This window comes from Chiloscyllium punctatum, chromosome 24 (assembly GCF_047496795.1).
Source record: "Chiloscyllium punctatum isolate Juve2018m chromosome 24, sChiPun1.3, whole genome shotgun sequence".
In the NCBI taxonomy this organism is placed as follows: Eukaryota; Metazoa; Chordata; class Chondrichthyes; order Orectolobiformes; family Hemiscylliidae; genus Chiloscyllium; species Chiloscyllium punctatum.
The window spans coordinates 7,243,714-7,257,230 of NC_092762.1; positions in this window are offsets into that span (position 1 = coordinate 7,243,714).

Below are 13,517 nucleotides of genomic sequence, written 5' to 3' on the forward strand. Positions count from 1 at the left end.
TCCTTGGGATTCTTCAATGTCTGAAACTTTCACTATATCTTCCAGTAAACTTCTTAAGTTACTGCAGGTCTGCCTAGCTCCCCAGATAACCTGTTCCATCCCATATAGCTCTCTCAATCACTGTAGCACCTTCTGCCTAATCCTCCTCTTTTCCACTATCTTCCAGGCACAACAGCGATCCTGTAAGAGAGCAATGCGGAATGGGATGTTACAATTCTCAGCTGAGGCTTGAGACCTACCATTACCTGGGAGTCACAAAGGTAGGGAACCTGAGTCAGCAGCACAGAGCGGGAGAATATACATCAGCAATGAGGATCGAGGCCGATTGGGACTTGGAATTGGAGAAACAGCAGAGCTCGAAACAAGCACCGAGTAACAGAGAGAGTGACCATGTGAGGGAGCAACTTGGATCAGGATCATGAAGCTAACTCACACCTGAGAGTTACAAAGGCAGCAAAGTGGGAGGGTATAAATCAGCACTGAGGATCAAGGCCTAAACGTGCCTGGGAGTCACAGAGACGGTGACCCAACGAGGGAGAAAAGTGGAGTGGAAGCTGGAGGATTACACGCCTCTGGGAGTCACAGAGAGGGTGACCCTGTGAGGGATCAGAGTGGAGTGGGATCTCGAGGATTACAAGTTCTTTGGAGTCACAGAGATAACTTTATGCTGCTGAGATTTGCCTGCACTGAGTTTGAAAGAAGTGCAAGACCCATCACAGAAAAGGCTGTAAGTTCGTTTGACTGATAGAAACACCGTTATTAGCGACTGTCAGTTATTTGCTATAAGTTAGCAATTTTTTTCAACTTCTGAAATAAAGGTTGAACGCAGAAATAAGAGGGAGAAGTGAAATTGTGAGCCAATATAATAAATTACCCTCAGTAAGCCAAAGTCGAATAAGGGACTTAACCATATTGTTATTTCCCGAATGTAAACTTCATTCTATTTAATTAATTAAGTTCCTCCAGACATGTTGCATTTTAAGACATGGCAAGACATATTTGTCAGATGGAAAATGTGTTCTGTTACATTGGGAAGTCATAGCCCCTGCTCGTGTCCTATATGAACACTGGGCCATAAATCTCAAACAGTGACTAGAGACTCTCTGGGGCATTTGTGATGCAGAGAGTTAGGTGGATAGCACACTAACACAGCAGATCACCCTGCAGACATGACAGCCTGGAAGAAGGAAGGGTCTGGGGGACTAGGCAATCGGAGAGAAACAGTCAGGGTGCAACAAAATCCCGGTGTCTCCATCCCAATTCGGTTTCCCAGTTTGGAAGCTGATGAAGGAGTCGGCTGCTCAAGGGAGGGCAGTCGGAGCAATGTCTGTGGCCCCACAAGCAGCCTGACTGTACAGGAGGGGAGGGAGAAGGAAGGAGGAGCAATCGTCACAGGGGAGATAGGAAAGTAAAGAAGGTGTCAGCGTTTCTGTAGTTCGAGGATAGAGGGGTTAAGAATGTCACGGTGGCTGCAGGGCATTCGTCTGGGGGACAGGGAGCAGTCAAAGGTCATGCCCATGTTTGTAGGAATGACCTTGGTCGGAAGGTTGAAGTGGTCTGGGAGTCAGAATTTTGGGAGCTAGGTGGATGGTAAGCAAGCCAGTCTGCAAATGTAGCAATCCCAGGAATACTCGCAGTTCCGTGTCCAGGTGAGAACAGGACTCGGAGTTTTAGGTAGATGAGAGTGTGACTTGAACGATGGTGCAGCAGGAAGGGCTTCAGATTCCTGGGACATTGGGACTTGTTCGGGGAAGGCAGCAACTGTACGAGCTGGATGGGCTAACATGACAAAGCTGGGACTGAATTTCTTACGGAGTATTTGGCAGGGATTGAAAATAACTTGGTTTTTGCTTAGGAGGAGTAGTGGAGACAACCAGGATTCTCAAAATAATGGGAGATACATTTGGTACTAATTTACAACAACAGGTTTGACAGTGGAAGATGGATTAAGAAGGAAATCCTTACTCTGAGGTACTCTGTATGGTCATGAAGACTCGGAGTGTTGGAGTTCCAGATGCAGATTGCTGTGTGGAAATCTGATGTCCTGATCACCGAGAGCTGAATCAAGGAATGGCAGGACTGGGTGTTAAATATTGCTGGGTATAAAGGATTCCAAAATGATAGAAGGGAAGGAAAAGGATGAAGGTAGAAATATTGGTTTAGATTAGCGTTAGTTAAGGGGTCCGAGAGAAAGAGCATCCGTCCAAGGACAGAATGAATTTGGCTGGAGCTACAGAAGTTGTTGTGGTTCTGTTCGCCGAGCTGGGAATTTTTCTTGCAAACGTTTCGTCCCCTGTCTAGGTGACATCCTCAGTGCTTGGGAGACTCCTGTGAAGCGCTTCTGTGCTGTTTCCTCCGGCATGGATAGTGGCCTGTCTCTGCCGCTTCAGGTTGTCAGTTCTCGCTCTCCGCTGTCGTGGCCGGTATATAGGGTCCAGGTCGATGTGTTTGTTGATAGAGTTTGTGGATGAGTGCCAAAGGCAGAATGACGGTGATCCTGGATAAAGCAGAGTACATCCATGAAGCACAACAACTACTTGCAGATACCAACACCTACCAAAAGTGAGAGTTTGACCCCACCCCACAGCTCACCAATAGGATAAACAACACACTGAGGAACATACAAAAAAACGGAAAGATAACCAGGTCTGACCTGCAAAGAATGAAACCTGAAAGCAACAACACCCCCAGATTCTATGGACTACCCACAGTGCACAAACCAGACATCCCACTCAGACCCATAGTATCACTACCAGGGACACCATCACAAAAACTGGCCAAAGAACTACAGCAGAAACTGAAACACCTGATCAGCGGATCCAGACAATCTATACAATCGACACAGGAATTCTTGGACATCATCAGAAATATACACATAGACAAGGAAGAAACTATGGTCTCATTCGATGTAACGGCACTGTTCACCTCCATCGAAAAAACCCGAGCCAAAGAAACAATAGCCAACCTGCTGGACAGACATAACAGACAACAGGACGTTGAACCTATCAACAAAGACGGCATACTTAAACTACTGGACTTGTGCCTTACAACACACTTCACATTCAACAACCAAATATACGAACAAATCAACGGCACACCCATGGGCTCACCCATCTCTGGACTCATAGCAGAAGCAGTAATTCAAAGGTTAGAACAAACAGTCTTACCACAAATTCAATCCAAACTCAGGGTCAGATATGTGGATGATACCTTTGTAATAATTAAAAACACAGAAATAGAGAACACACACCAGATCATCAAAGTCACACTCACAGGAATCCGATTCACTAGAGAGGAAGAAAAGGACAACCAACTCCCATTCCTAGACGTGATGGTACAGAGAACACCGAACGGAGAATTACCACAAAGGTTTACAGGAAAGCCACACACACAGACCAAGTCCTAAACTATGAAAGCAACCACCCCAACACACACAAACGAAGTTGCATCAGGACACTATTCAAAAGGACCACAACACACTGCAGCACACCAGAACTACAAAAAGAGGAAGAGGAACTCCTATACAAAGTATTCGCCAAAAACGGATACCCTCGCAATTTCATCAACAGATGCCTAAGGGAGAGACAACGGAATGAGGACATGCCGCAAGCCAAAGGACGAGCCACACTACCAAACATCAGCAGCATTTCGGAACTGACAGCCAGACTACTGCGACCACTGGGACTCATAACAGCACACAAACCAACAGCCACGCTCAGACAACAACTCACCAGAACGAAGGACCCGATACCCAGCATGAGCAAAACTAATGTAGTGTACAAAATCCCATGCAAGGACTACACAAAACACTGCATCGGACAAACAGGAAAACAGCTAACGATCCGTATACACGAACACCAACTAGCCACAAAACGACACGACCAGCTATCCTTAGTAGCCACACATACAGATGACAAGCAACATGAATTCGACTGTGACAACACTGCCATTATAGGGCAAGCCAAACAGAGAACAGCCAGGGAATTCCTAGAGGCATGGCACTCATCCACAGACTCTATCAACAAACACATCGACCTGGACCCTATGTACCGGCCACTACAGCGGACAGCTAGAACTGACAACCGGAAGCGGCAGAGAGAGGCCACTATAAATGCCGGAGGAAACAGCCCAGAAGCGCTTCACAGGAGGCTCCCAAGCACTGAGGATGTCACCTAGACAGGGGACGAAACGTTTGCAACACAAACTCCCAGCTCGGCGAACAGAACCACAACAACGAGCACCCGAGCTCCAAATCTTCTCCCAAACTTTGAGCTACAGAAGTATACAATTACACTTTGAGGTACAGTATGTCGGCCAGTAACCAAAGAAATGGCGGAGAATAAATATGCAGGATCATTTGAGAGCGATGACAATACTCCAGATTAGTTATTATGAAACTTAATGTTTCCAGACAACAGACAGGAATACTGGTGGTGAAGGATCACGAGGGTCAAGTGTTCCTGGATTACATGGAGGAGAGCTGACTGCAGGAGTATGTATCCAGCCGAAGAGATCTTGTACTTTTGGAACTGGCCCTTGTGAAAGAGGTGGGGCAAGTGGATCCAATGTCAGTAGGGGAACGTTTTGGGGCATAGCGACCATTTTATTGTAAAGTTCAGGATGATGGTACAGAATGATATGCAATAATTGAGCGTGAGAAACATTAGTGGACTGCGAACAGCCTACAATGGGGCAAGAATGAAGCTGGGAAATTTTCAACAAGGCCAGTGAAATGGTAGCTTTAAATAGTGTGAACCAGGTCAGATTTAGCTGTCGTTATGGAGATGGGGCTGCAGTGTGACCACGACAGACCTGAATAATCAAAGGTTTTCCCCATTTCTACAGGAAGGGTAAATAGGCCAACACAGTGAAGTAGCATTGTATATAAAGGATGGGATAAGTATTATTATGATGTTAATCAATTCACACACTGCTCCTCCCTGCCTTCACCCCTCATCTCTGCGTATTGATCCTATCAGATATTGGTAACCTTTGAAAACTTCAGAAAATAGCACAGTACAGAGGAGATGACTCTGTCCACTGTCTGCGTTGGACAAGATATAACGTTGTTGTTTGAAGCCCTAGTTCTGTCTTCCCAGACAGTGTAGGCCTTCATGTGCAGATTCCGGCACCTTTTTAAAATGGTTTGAGAGTTTCTGCCTCTACTCCGCTTCCATGTTTGACTCCCAGATACAGATCATACTCTGGGTAAAATAACAACCTTTCTCACCACCTTTCTGATATTTCAACCAATTAGATTAAATATTCGCCATTGGTAACTGAGCTGTCCAACAGGAACAAGGTGTTCTCTCGCTCTCTACGCAGGACCCTGACAATAGGTGCACCACAATCATATCGCCTCTCAGCATCCTCCGTTCCAATCTTTCCTCATAACTGCACTTCCACTGTCGCAGGGTGAAGAATCTCCTCTGTACTCTCCAGTCCAATTCCATCCTTCCCTGTGATGTGGTGATCAGAACTGTACACAATCCCCAAGGTGCGACTGAACTCATTATTTATACAGTTCCTGCATAAGCTTCGTGCTCTGAAGAGTACTTTGTCTGACAGAGGAAATAATGCCATTTGCCACAATAACAAGATTATTGGTGTTTCTAGCTACCTTTGTTTATCTGCCCACACTGACCATACTCTCATTTATTGTACATTCCACTCTATTGTTGATGTACCCAAATGCCTTGCCTTGCACTTCTCTAGGTTGTTTGCTTCATTCACCTGGACCCCATTTTTTTTTATTTTAAAGCAGCCTGCCGTGGGCTCTCTCGTTAAATCCACGCAAGTCACATGCAGTTACAAGTTACTGCCACAAACCGACACAGTCAGATTAATTACACACGATCTTCATTGAACAAATCCAGACCGACCATCCTGGAGTCCCTGAGACTTCCTCAGTGACGGTTCATCCACTGTCTGAGAATTCCAGCCGCGACTTATTCAGTCCCTTTTAGTCCCTTTTCGGTCCCTGCACATTAAGCAAAGCTGCGGTATTAGCCGTTCTCCAGTCCTCCGGCATCATCCCTGCACCCAGGGAGGATTGGATAATGTAGGTAACTATAAGGCAGGGGATTTTCCCCAGCTCCTTTTACCAGTCTGGAACATTGTGTTACCCCTAATTTAAGGATTTGAATCGACAGTAAAATTCTCCGCTCCAAGTTTGTTGTTCCCAATATTTCATCCCTATTTTGATTCAGACAGACAGAAACCAAACCATCTTATGATTTAGTCAAGTCCCATTTTAGTCGAGTTTCATGGAGGATTACTCTCCACAAGGTGAAGTGCATTTTCTCATGATACCCTCCACAATCTGCCTCATTAACTACCTTCCCTGCCTACATGGTCCTCCTGTCATCTGACACTAACCTGATGTTTTTTTCCCCTTTGTCATAACAACTGCACACTGCCGGGATGTCCCAGAATGCACTGGCCTCCCTGTGATAGTGACCATCTTTAATAAGTCATTATACACTTGGACTGTCAATCCGAAAGTGCTCGTAGACTTGGCAGAGGGGATAAAAATGGGGCCCCACTTTGTGGACAAGCTCCAGAGATTCTGGTGGAAGACATGGTGCAGGAGAGGGACATTATCTTCCTCTAAGACTGGCAGGAGAGGCAATGGCACCAGACCCTGCCACCTTCGCCCGTTGTTGACCCCTGTGTCAGTGAGGTGCCAGCCTTCTGGGTGAATGACCAGCATAGTAGGCAGGAGATCGGCGACCTTCCCCACTCCACCAGGGAAAGTGCCACCATCTGCACTTTGTGCCATCACCCTCAATCTCTCTGTTACTGCACCCACCTCCTACCAAAGCTCATGTTCTCCCACTCTCACTGAATGCAGCACCTTCTCTCAGTGGCTCTATAAGCCCTTCTCTGTCCCTCTCCCCAACTCTGCCTGGTTTCTGCGCTGCCTACTCACTCACTCAGGACACCTCGCTACCTTTCCTCCAGCTGTATCAGCTGTAACAAATAATTCCACCTCCCTTAATACTCCTTGGCAAGTCTCTCATTTCGGAAGGATCCACCCCACACGAGAGCAGAAAGAGCCAAGAGGGATAAGTGGCTCCCCTACATTCAGCTCCTAACCACATCGCAGGGGAAGGATCCTTACCCTAACAACCACGAGATGCTGACTGACTCTGCCCAAGTTCAAGGAGTGGGATCTGAGACTCCCCATGACTCACTGTGCTGTGACTGCCCGTGGACAATGATATCAAGCTTCCTGGGTTTGTGTCTGTGATAAACACTAGGACAATACAGCAGGTGGGTGAGCCTGGTAGCTCTGGCTGAGGGGAAATACTGCTAAAGACAGAGTAAGGCAAGGCAATAATTCTGTGAACATTTAAGTCAGCTCAAAGTGAGTGTGTACAAACACGGAGTGAGCAGCCCAAAGGGACAGGCCATGAGCTGGGTGGGTGCCCCTGAGCACAGTGTCCTAATGGCAGCATTTTGTGCGTACAAACACGGAGTGAGCAGCCCGGATGGGCGGTCTATGAGCTGGATGTGTATCCCTGAGCACAGTGTCCTTGCAGCAGGATTGCAATGAGAGTTGTCAGTGCACCCTGAGCTCAGGATTGAAGTACAGAAGTGTACTGTCAGTGGGTTGGAGATGTGCTGGGATGGCATGGTGAGGTTGGCATGTGACAGATGCCAGCATTGTTGGGTATGGAGTACATGCAGCTTCTGACTGTGCAGTGTACCCCGAGATGTTGGTGTCCAAGATAGAAGCCCGCAGGAGCGAGGGTCGAGATGAAGTCACCAGTTACCAGCTGTGACTTTCACATCCAATTCTCCATATTGAGTTTCCCCCCTGTGGGAGGGAGGGTACGAAGCTGCAACCTGATGAAGAGAGATCCACAGAATGTGGCTGTTGATCATCAGTAATCATTTAGTCAACATCTTGCCACTCCTGCACTCAAATGTTGTTTAAAACAGCAGTCCAGCACAGGAACAGGCCCTTCATCCCAGCAAGCCCACACTGACACGCGATGCCGTTCTAAAGTTAAAAAAGAACGTTTTTGCTCCGACACCCCCATGTCATTCTGTTCCCTACTTACTCATATTTGTGCCAAGATCCCTCTTAAACCTTGCTATATTAGCTTCTTCTCCTCTATAAGTGCATTCCAGGCACTTGCACATTCTGTCTGGAAAAGCAAAAAAAAAACCAACTTGCCGATCATATCTTCTAAACTTTCTGCCTTTTACCTAAAACCTATGGTCCTGAGTAATTGATATTTCTACTCTGAGAAAAAAGCTTCTAACTGTATTTCTATCCATGTCTCTGATAATTTTGTAAATATTCATCAGGTAGCCCCAAAACCAATGATGCCCAGATGCAAACAAACCATGTTTGGTCAATTTCTCCTTCTGGCTAATACCCTCCAAACCAGACAGCATCCTGATAAATCTTTTCCATACCCTCTCCAACACTTGCACATCGTTCTGCTGGTGTGGCAACCAATACTGTACACAATATTCGAAATATGGGCTGAAAATGTGTTGCTGGAAAATCGCAGCAGGTCAGGCAGCATCCAAGGAGCAGGAGAATCGACGTTTCGGGCGTAAGCCCTTCTTCAGGAATGATGAAAGGCTTATGCCCGAAACGTCGGAGACACTTTCCTCATTCCCGTCGATTCTTCTGCTCCTTGGATGCTGCCTGACCTGCTGCGCTTTTCTAGCAACACATTTTTATCTCTGATCTCCAGCATCTGCAGTCCTCACTTTCTCCTCGAATATTCTAATTATGCCCGAACTAAGTTTCTCTACAGCTGCAATATGACGTGCTAATGTTCATACTGCATGCTCCGATGCATGTCTGCAAGTTTACCATTAGTCTTCTTGATCACCCTATCCACCCGTGCTGCCACTTTCAGGGAACTGTGGAGCTGTACACCCAGATCCCTTCGGATGTTGATGTGGCGTGGAGTTTTTCCATCCACGTTACACCTCTCTCCTGCACTAGACCGTATAAAACACATCACGTTGCAACTGTACAGATAAAATTACATCTGTGTTTTCTCTGTCCAAGTCTGCAGCTGACCTATATCCTGCTGTATTCTCTGCCAATCATCGTCACAATCTGACACTCCACCAATCTATTTACTAATCTCCAGTAACAAAAACACTATTCCACCACTATTCTGTCTTCAATGACCAAGCAGTTCTCTATCCATCTTACTAACTGACCGCTGATCCCATTTCACTTCACCTTCTGTATGAACCTGCCATAAGAAACTATATCAAAGGCCTTGCTAAGGTCCAAATAGCCAACATCCAGCCCCATGCCCTCATCAATCAATTTTGTCACTTCCTCAAAATAATCAATCAAGTTTGTAAACATGATCTTCCCCACACAACTGTGTTGCCTGTTGCTAGTAAGTCCATAGTAGACTACTGTTGGAGCTGCACTCATTCAGACAAGTGATTATAACATCATATTCCTGAATTGAACCTTAGAGGTTAGATTAGATTCCCTACAGTATGAAAACAGGCCCTTCGGCCCAACCAGTCCACATCAACCCTCCGAAGAGTAACCCACCCAGACCCATTCCCCTGCACGATATTCAACCCTGACTAATGTACCTAACACTACGGGCAGTTTAGAATGGCCAATTCACCTGACCTGCACATCTTTGGACTGTGGGACGAAACCGGAGCACCCAGAGTAAACCCATGCAGACACGGGGGGAATGTGCAAACTCCACACAGACAGTCACCCAAGGCCGGAATTGAACCTACGACTTTGGTGCTGTGAGGCAGCAGTGCTAAGCACTGACTTCTTGATGTTGACTGTACAATAGGAGGTATGTCGGGCCGTGATGGTTACTGTAGTGGGGGTCTTGTCGGGCCGTGATGGTTACTGTGCAGTGGGAGGTATGTCGTGCCATGATGGTTACAGTACAGTGGGAGGTATGTCGGGACGTAATGGTTACTGTATAGTGCGAGGTATGTCGGACCGTGATGGTTACTGTACAGTGGGGGTTATGTCGGGCCGTGATGGTTACTAAAGAGTGGGAGTTATGTCAGGCCATGATGGTTACTGTGCAGTGGGGGCTATGTCGGGCCGTGATGGTTACTGTACAGTGGGAGGTATGTAGGGCTGTGATGGTTACTGCACAGTGGGAGGTATAGAACATAGAACATAGAAAAATACCGCGTAGTACAGTCCTTTGGCCCTCGATGTTGCGCCGATCCAAGCCCACCTAACCTACACTAGCCCACTATCCTCCATATGCCTATCCAATGCCCGTTTAAATGCCAATAAAGAGGGAGAGTCCACCACTGCTAATGGCAGGGCATTCCATGAACTCACAACTCGCTGAGTAAAGAATCTACCCCATCATCTGTCCTATACCTACCACCCCTTAATTTAAAGTTATGCCCGCTCGTAATAGCTGACTCCATACGTGGAAAAACGTTCTAATGGTCAACCCTATCTAAACCCCTAATCATCTTGTACACCGCTATCAAGTCACCCCTAAACCCTCTTTACTCCAATGAAAACAGCCCCAAGTGCCTCAGCCTTTCCTCATACGATCTTCCTCCCATACCAGACAACATGCTGGTAAACCTCCTCTGCACCCGTTCCAGTGCCTCCACATCCTTCCTATAGTATGTCGGGCCGTGATGGTTACTGTACAATGGGACGTATGTTTGGCCCTGATAGTTACTGTACAGTGGGACGTATGTTTGGCTGTGTGGTTGCAGACTGTATGAGCTGTACAGAGCATTATTCTGCTGCTACCAATTGCCCTCTGCACCTCATGGCTGCATCATCATTAATTATTCACTCTGTTTAAAGTCTGTCCCATTCAGTACTCAAGGGGCTACATATCATAGTGAGGAGGGTCTGAAAAATGTGAAGGTAGCCCTTGCTCCCCATTGTGCAGTGACCATTCTTATTTGAAATGGAGATGTCTGTCTGCAGGAGGCAGATTGGTGACGATGTGGTCAATTATATGTTTCCCTTTTATTGATTCCACCATAACCTGCCACAGAGCAGTCACAGGATCCAACATCAATGCTGAGCACTATCATTAGATTGGATTCCATACATTATGGGAACTGGCCCTTCGACCCAACCAGTCCACACCGACCCTCCGAAGAGCAACACACGCCTCTCTGACTAATGCACAGAATACTATGGGCAGTTTACCATGGCCAATTCACCAGAGCTGCACATCTGTGGACCGTGGAAGAAAACCCACGCAGACACAGGGAGCATGTGCAAACTCCACACAGGCAGTTGCCCGAGGCTGGAATCAAAGCTGGGACCCTGATGCTATAAGGCAGCATTGCTAACCACTGAGCCACCATGCGACACTATATTGACTATATACCAAGGAGCTGTCCCCCGCTGCCTGGATGTGTCCTGTCAGTGGTACAGAACCTACCAGAGAGAGTGCTGATGTTGCCTGGGACATAGTCCTGTTCACAGAATCCTGCTTTTCGGACAATATCTGAATGTTGCTTGATTAGTCCATGAGCAATATATACCAGGTCACTTTCACATTTTCTGTAACTAAGAGTTAATTTCACTTTATTTCTTACATATTTTAAAATAAACCAAACATCATTGTTTTCATGTTGAGCACTATTGAAGTGAACAATAATTGAATTACCAGAGCGCACAGCTAACTCTTACACAATTCAGTGACCGTAGTAAACAGCCGATTCATGTTCAGATCAGTGAACACACCACCTTGCAGCCAGCAAAGCTGTTGAAAATGGCTTTGACGAAAAGCCTGAGTTCAGACACAGTGTTATCGGGCCTCACCACGACCTCCAAAACACTGGCCATCTCCAAAATCTGTCCAGAGAGCTCCCAAACTGGACCTGGGCAGTTACTCACACAATCCCTCACAATAGACTGGTTAGAGACATATCTGATCAACGGGGACATGTGTGTGGGACAGACTGGTCAATGGACGAGCACATGGCGCTGATCCAGACGCAATTTACTGTTTATAACAACGACCTGTAAACAGCCCTGTCTTGCAAGTATATCCCTTCTGGTGTGCCACCTAAACTCTGTAATTCTGAATCTTGGACCTGATCCTGAATGAAGCTGTTATAAAGGTGATGGACTCCCGCAGCACGTAGCATCTTACATTGACTCTCTGTTAAATCATATCCAGTGTATTTTAGCCCCACAATGTCAGTATCCAAACAGAATTGTGCAGTTCCATTGATTGCCAGCGTGATCCCAGCCCAACGACCTTGTGTCTGACTTGAGCTGGAAATCTCTGTGTAAATGTTTGCAGCATTGTTCTACCCATTAACAAACATTAAGTAAAGTCTCTTTACTGAAGGTCCGATAGCCTTTCATAATACCAACTTTTAGATTGTCCAGTAAAAACAAAATTACCCATTTATTCAGTAAACTGTCATAACAACAATATGATGTAAACTCACAATAAGTAACATTGAAATAATGAGTCTCATTCCCACACCCAAGACCAAATTATGATTAAGTGCAAGAACTTTGAAAATTTACAATTATCTTCCCTTGTATTAATACTGTTAACTAATCATCGAGTCTCCTGCTCCTCAGATGTTGCCTGAACGTCTGAGTTTTTTTTATTCAGGACCACACATTTTGACTCTGATCTCCAGCATCTGCAGTCCTCACTTTCTCCCTGCTAATAGTCACTCATAATCATTTTCGTGGTAACAATGTCACTGTGTGTTTAAACATGTTCCAGTCAGATATGAGTACGTTTTCAGTTGCTTCAGTCAATCTCAGAGATCAGTAATGTGGGATGAGAATGCTCGTGTCTGTGATGCTCGATATGTAGGTCATGCCTCTGAGACACTAACAGATTGTTGCAAACAGCATATCCCTTCAGCTATTCACAACAAGCAAGGTACTGCCTGGACCAACCAGCCTGAGCTCACAAAACCCAACACACAGTGTCCAGCATTGAATAGGTCTTTACAATATTTTTTATGTTAATCTATTCATGAAATGTGATTGGGGCGGCATTTATTGATAGATAGGGAACTTGAAACAGTGACACGGAAGGAACTGCAATATACTTCCCAATCAGGATGGTAGATGGCTTGGAACAGAAGGCGAACATGGTGGGGGCCCCGTGTATCTGCTTCCCTTGTCCATCTTGATGGTATGGGGTTCAGTGGTACGTTGTAAGGAGCCTTGGTAAATTTCTGCAGAGCACCATGTAGATGGCAGGTATTGCTGCTACTGAGCGTCAGTGGATGAGGGGTGAAGTTGCACTCACACAGGCAAATGGAAGTATTTAATCACACACACATTTACCATGTGTCTTAGCAATAGGGGACAGGCTTTCGGAAATTTTGAGGGGAGTTATTCCCGCAGAATTTCTCGCCCCTGACACATTCGTGTAGCCAATGAATTTATATACATCAAAAAGTGGCGCTGGAAAATGAAAACAGGTCAGGCAGCATCTGAGGTACAGGAAAAATCAATGTTTTAGCATAAGCCCTTCATAGGAACGGGAAATGAAATCATATGGTCAGTCCAG